Source organism: Aythya fuligula, chromosome 7, assembly GCF_009819795.1.
Source record: "Aythya fuligula isolate bAytFul2 chromosome 7, bAytFul2.pri, whole genome shotgun sequence".
NCBI classification, from domain to species: domain Eukaryota; kingdom Metazoa; phylum Chordata; class Aves; order Anseriformes; family Anatidae; genus Aythya; species Aythya fuligula.
The window spans coordinates 30,965,229-30,971,865 of record NC_045565.1 but is presented as its reverse complement, the minus strand read 5'-3'; the positions used below and the strand labels follow the sequence as shown (position 1 = coordinate 30,971,865).

The 6,637-nt window shown below is 42.3% G+C and overlaps 1 long non-coding RNA gene across 1 annotated transcript; it reads left to right on the top strand.

The window, feature by feature from the left end:
- Positions 1-588: 588 nt before the first annotated feature.
- LOC116491170 lies at positions 589-6,382 on the top strand. The gene is made up of 2 exons (XR_004253464.1): positions 589-660; positions 2,458-6,382. It is a non-coding gene; the product is annotated as an uncharacterized LOC116491170 (long non-coding RNA).
- Positions 6,383-6,637: the final 255 nt, after the last annotated feature.

Here is a 6,637-nt window from a genome sequence, read left to right as displayed (position 1 = left end):
AGATAGCCAAAGTTTTTAGTGGTTGACTCATGCACAAATTTCAGATTTGGGCAATAAAAACAAAATTTTTATTAAGAAAAATAATAATAAATAAAGCAAAAAATCAGCTCAGGCTTAAGCAAAATCTTGGTGGAGTTATTCTCCACCACATCACACTGCACAATCGCAGCAGGGCCCTCGGTGTAGATAATGCCTCATGGACCTGATATTTTACCCACCCAAACCACCAGCAAAATGCCCAGATACCTTAGTGGGAGGAGGTTAGGCCTTATCTCTTGTGTAAGGATATTGCATTGCAAAGGCAAATACTTCTAAAATACTGTACATAACACTCATCTCTGAGCAAGCTGATTAACTTATGGTCAGCATTGTAAAAGGTGAGAGATTACAAACAGTGCATTAATTCACAGTGCACCTTGTTTTGCATGATAGGAGCAACACAGGGAATGATTTAACACACATAATGATAAGCAAGCCTATTATGTACTTGCAGATAAAGAATATAACGCATTTCTTGCTCTTTCCACAGCGCACGGCTATAAAAACCTCAACACAATAATTTTTCACATTTCCCATATTTTCTCAGAGATCCGTGAACATTTTCTAGCTCTCCAGAGCAGAAGGTTTTGGTCCATTTTGCTTTCAGGCGCTTCTTACCAGGTAGGGCTCTTCAGGACCGCTCTGTTCCAGGATTTGCATTTTATTGCATTAGCTAATTGCACGTGTTTTTAAACACATGTTCTCTTGCTGATGTCATTCATTTAGACTGTAGCATTTCTGACATTTTTAGGTAGTCCCCCAGGCCTCATAGCCCTCTTAGCAGGGTCCTTTCAGTGAGGGGTGTTTGCTTTATGATTACTGACTGACATCTCAATAACGTAGAACATATTGAGTAGTGCATGTCTATCGAGCAGCGTTTTTAAATGCATGGTCCACTTTGTCAAGTCATGTGCGAGCCATAATTTAGGCTAATAATTACCAGACATGAATACTATGAAACATTGATGTCTACACTTTTTTCCCCCTCTAAGTACTGAATTTTAATACATTCAGAAAAGGTTTTCCAAAGGCCAAGATAAGCCCCCCAAAAAGCTCATATGGAAACACTTTAAAAGTGATAAATGATTTGGAATCTACACTGTCTACTGATGTACGTCTCAGGAAAGAAAATTAGAGCTAACAGGTGTTAGATAGGGAATGGTGAAGCATTTTAATAGAATTGTCAAAATGTTGTTCCCAGATGCTGACATTAATGCATGCAACAAGGAATGTAATGCTGCACTGCCATTAAATGATTATTTGTTTAAATTTCGAGTCAATGGCAGGAAATCCTAACTTTGTCCACTACTTCTCTGTACAGGCCATCCCTCCTCTGCTTTCCTCTATGATTTGCATCAAAGTGTAACGGTTATATGGCTCACATCTGCATGCTTTAAATAATCCATGCCTGTCAAATTTCATTTTTTCCCCTCAGATCAGAACCATCATAACCCCTTCCCCGCCAGCCTTGAAGTCAGTACAAATATATTTGTACATTTGGGAGAAAATAATTTAAATACTGCAAGTTATGGGATAATTAATCTTTGAACTATTTTCTTACTTCAAATGTATTTACTAAGTAATCTGCATTAACTTGCGATTATTGCGTATTTGGAAGGTATTTTCCATGTAATCACAAAGTAGTTACATGGTCATACAAATCTTGTAAATTATAATGATACTGGGGGGAAGGGGCATGAGGGGGGAGCTCTGCTGCCTGCATTAAAAAGCTTTTCCAGAAATCTTTGGAATTCTCTTCAGTGAGGTAGCCTGAGAAGGCAGAAAAAGCACGTCCTTTAGAGATTACTAGAATTTCTGCCAACAAAAGGGATCCAATATCCATGTACAGTTCAGCTGGATGAAGGAGGAGAAGGGAGTGGAGATAGCGACGTTATTTTCCTTATCCCTTGTTTTAACAGTAAATCATTAATTTAAAAGTTGCTGTTATTTTTCAGAGGAATTGCTGCAGTTTGCAGACTGCTGAAAGCTCAGCAGCCATTCGTGCTTCAAAGACAAAAGCGAGATTTCTCTTTTTAATCTTTGCAGAAGCCTAAATAGGATGTAGCCTGTAGTCAGCCCATCTCCAGCTGTAATCTTGCCAGAGCTGCGCACACATGCATAGGCGTGCTCACAAGCACACGTGCGCACGGAGCCTTGCAGCTCCGGCGTTAATAAAGCTATTGCTCCAGCACGGAGGAAAGACAGTGAGAAAGCTGGGTGATTATTGCCTTTTTTAAATACTTGGGAGACAATAAACAGACCTGAGGAGAAACGAACGGATTAGAAGTGAGCATGAGGGTGGGTGAGATGAGGAACGTGGGGTGGAAAAGCCTGGGCTGTGCAGTCATCAGGGGAAACCTCCCGTGATATAAGAGCAGGGCTGGGGAGTCCATGACCAGCACTCTTATCTCTCTGCAGAGCCCGCGGTTAAAAGCCAATGCCTTTTTGGAAGCTTTTCCTTACAGATGAGATATAAAACCAACGCCTGCCTAACCACTTATGTACATTAATGATCCCACAGTGCTCTACAAAAGAGGAAAAATATTAACCCAGGCATCATAATAATATTCTGCTTACTTATAAGCCCCACACAATTTAAATTCAATCTGGAGTTGTGTTATTTTTGACTTCCTGACCCAAACTGGCGTGCGTGCAGCTCTGAGCTGTTAAGCAGATGATTGTTCCATCTCAGCAGCAGACCCATCTCTCTGATGCCTTGGAAGGGATTTTGTAGCCTGCGTTTCAGTGAGTGTCTTCTGGAAAATGTGCCATATGTAAAACCATTGGCTGAACACGACACAGCATCCACAGGGCCATTTTTACTGTACACACACATCCTTCGTCTCCTACAAATACAACATTGCCAGAGACTGCAGATGAAGAAAGGCTCTCAAATCCCTCTGTTGGTAAAAAGGCGAAAATGCTCCAGAAAGATTTTCCTCTTCTTTTCCATCTACCCACAGCTCCTTCAGACAGTGCCCATGCAGAAAAGCACAGTGCTGTGAATGCTAGAACCAGGCAACAGGCTCTCACTTTACAGCTAAAATCATGGGAGCAGAAGGGAAAGAAGCTCTCCTGATTCCCGTCCTGCATGGGTTTTCCTGGGAGAGCCCCAGTGCCTGCACCCCCTGAAGCTGCTTGCACCCTGTGTGCAAAAATTAGCAGAGACAAAGCAGATGCTGCAAATGGTCAGTGAAACAAAACAGACAGCTCCCTGGCAAAACACTGCCCCGGCTCAGCGGAGTGGGAGAGGGGCTGAGTGGTGAGGGGAGGAGGCGTGGTGGGGCACTCCTGCACTGGGCAGCTGGAAAAAAGCCCCTGGAAGGTGAAGGTGCTGGAAGAGCAGACTGGTCACTGACTTCCTCCACATATTGCCCTTCTGAGCTTGTCATTACCCTCCCTTGCTTCAGTGATACTGAGTGCTCAAAAATCAGGATATTCTGCCTGAGAAGACCACCTGAAGATGGGGCCACCTGATTTCAGTACACAGGCTGGAGCCAATGTAATCACTAGTCAGGAAATCTCATATAACACTTAACCCAGCTCTCTTTGCTTCTGCTGAGCACCTGCAGGGGGTTGCTCATACAACTGCACACAAACATGCCACACTGCAGCTCTGCACTCACATGTGTGATGTACTGGTGTTGTCCATGGAGCTAAAAGAAGCAGAAGGTGTTCATGCGCTGTTCTAGGTATGTGTTAGGGCATGAAAGAGACACCTTTTTGTCATGTCTTCATCAAAAAAATTCAATAGATTCACTTCAATGGGAAGTTCTGATGAGCTGAATGGCATGAAGTATCTTGTCATCATTCCTTCGGAAAGTAGCATGGTCCTCCCCAGCCTGAGCAGACGTAGGAGTTTGCTTGCTATCACATGATTGTGTGCAATGACATGAACTCCAATCTCCATTTACAAGTTTCTGCAGTCAATAGTATGGTGAAAGATTGCTTGATAACTATGCTTGCAAATTTCTGTTTCTTACTGTCCTAACAAGCAGCAATGAAATGTTTTTAGTTGCACATGTTTTGCAGTAAAATGCTGGATTTGTGCATATATTTCAGTACTATTAGTGCAGGCAGCTCCTATCATTTTAGATTTTTTTTGTGGTATTTGCAGCCAACAGTTTTTCCATGTTGTTTTCCCTTCCTCATTATAAAGGTAGTATAGCTCTTGGTATAATTCATGTTAACTAGAAATGAGCCCAGACAGAGATCAGATTTCAGATCCCTCAAGCCCACTGATGTGAAGATCTGTGTTTTTGAAACGTCCTAAAGATTAATTTGAAGCGTGTATCCTGTCCTGTCAAAGTCCATGAGGTGTTGTTCAGACCTATTGCTAAAACTAACTCAAGAGGGTAGTATTTTCAGTGGCCTACTCACCTGTGCTCTCATAGTCCCCTTACCCAACCAAGATTCATTCTCACCCAAGTAACAAACAATATGTAATAGATGGACAGATATCAAAGGTAGAGCCATCAGGTCTCCTTGCCTAAGAAACATCAATTCAAGATGGAATGGGCCAGGGATGGGTTTCAAAGATGCTTCCCTGCATGAGAGAAGATGACAATTTTTTCCTTGCCCAGCTTTAGAAAATATGAGGTTGAAGGTATTGTTGCCTACACCACTACAGGATGAAATAGACAACAATGTTTAAAGAAAAAGAAACTAATATAAAGCTAGTCATGAATAAATAAGTGGAGGCTTGGAGTATGAAGAAACCTAGCTCCAAAAGGAGAAAGCTTCTGTATCAATCTTCCAATTATTGGTTGCAAAGAAATGCAATCGCTTTCAGCTTTAATGTGCTGGAAAACAATGAGACACTCAATCCCTGGAACACAGGATGTGTTTTCCTGTAGGGAGTGCTTTACAAAGAACAGATATAAGCATGCAGCAGAAAAAGTGGTTTGATGAGTACTCTAAGCTCCAACGTGACAAGAAATAGAGAGAGAACATGGTTCATGCTCTCATTTGAGCTGCCATAGAGCACATATACATTTCATTTATTTCATTATTCTTACTTCAGGGCAAAATCCCCCTCTCAAGCCCTTTCTGGTAATGACAGCTTACCAGAGAGGTGATGGTGAGAAACTGCTGTGTCTCTGAAAGAACCATCTCACTGGGACCAATCACACCAAGAGAACCACAGATTATCCTACTAAAATAGAGGGAGTCTTGTTTTCATTTCTTTTCCAGAACCAATTCAGAACATTGGAAATTTGCTACAAATGCAAAGAGAGAGGAAGGAGCATGTAGACAGGGTGTAGGAGATTCAAATATTTTGACCAGTTTTTAAAATTTTAACCTTTCTACCTCCGAGCATGAAAGACTTTCTAGGAATGCTCCAATCTGATATTTCACAGTGGCTGTGTAAATCACTTCTGTGAAGCTTTTACGTTTGAAGGAAACAGCTGACTGGGACGGAAAAAGTCACGTCAGCCCTTCTCTCATTGAGTGTTCAGGTAGAGATGTTCTGGGGCAGGGTGGTTCTTACCCCTGGGCTCTGATGTGGGCCAGACTCTGCCCTCACCCACTACCTCCCAAACCCAGCTCAGCTTCAGAGGATGGGTTACCACTGATAACAGCCTTGGTGGGGAAGTTCTGGTTAACCAGCGCCCACCCCTATAGCTGTTGATGGGGTCAACCAGGAACATTTCCGAGGGCCTGTCCTTCCCTGTAAATGGTTGAGGTAGTGGGGGTTATTCTAAATACTCGCCTTGGGATGAGAGAAAGAGAAGGTAATTAAGTGTGGCAAGACATCCTTCTGCAGACAGGCAGATCATTGGGGAAAACAGGTGACCTCAGAGGCCATGAGAATATATCAGAAGTGTCTCCGCTTGTGTAGGAGAAGACACGGACCTGGAGCAGACCCTCAGCTGCTGCAGAGGGGCTCTGGCAATTCACCTCAGCCGAGGAGCCCCCTCACCCCCCCTCGTGTAACAACAATGCTGCTCCCTGCGTGGAGCTGAATAAACTTTCTCCCAGCAACTCTTTTTTCTGCCAATATTGAAGTGTGCCCTGACCCCAGGATCACTTCTGCACTAGCAAAGAAACCTCCCTCGGCTCAGTCAAGAAACGTGCACATGAGCCCTGCATAAAAGAAGTATTTCACCCAGACAATATTTCTTGCTTAAAGTAGTCGTTCTCCCCACAGCATTGCCACTTACCCAGTACGTGAATGCTTTTCATTAAACACAAATAACATATTTTCTATCGACTCAAGCCTACGCTCTTTGTACCATTCATCATTATGCATACCTAATATATTTTGCAAACCCCCAGTTCTCCAGCTTTCTGCCTTTTGAGGCATTTCTGAAATCAAATAAAAATATTACACCCCTGTTTACTTTTAGACATGTATTTTTTTCAAAGCAAATGCATTCTGTGTTTTAAGTAAGATACCACCATGTATTTATGGGAGTTTAATAAGTTCTTCCATTAATAACATAGACAAACTAATTTACCAGAACGTGTCTGTTTTAAACTTTGGGAACAAAGAGTGGGAGTATGAAAATCAATCTTTCCTTTGTACTTGAGCCACTGACCCATTAAAGCTTTGAAGATCATTTCTTTAAGAAATTGTGAGGAGTTATTTAACTAC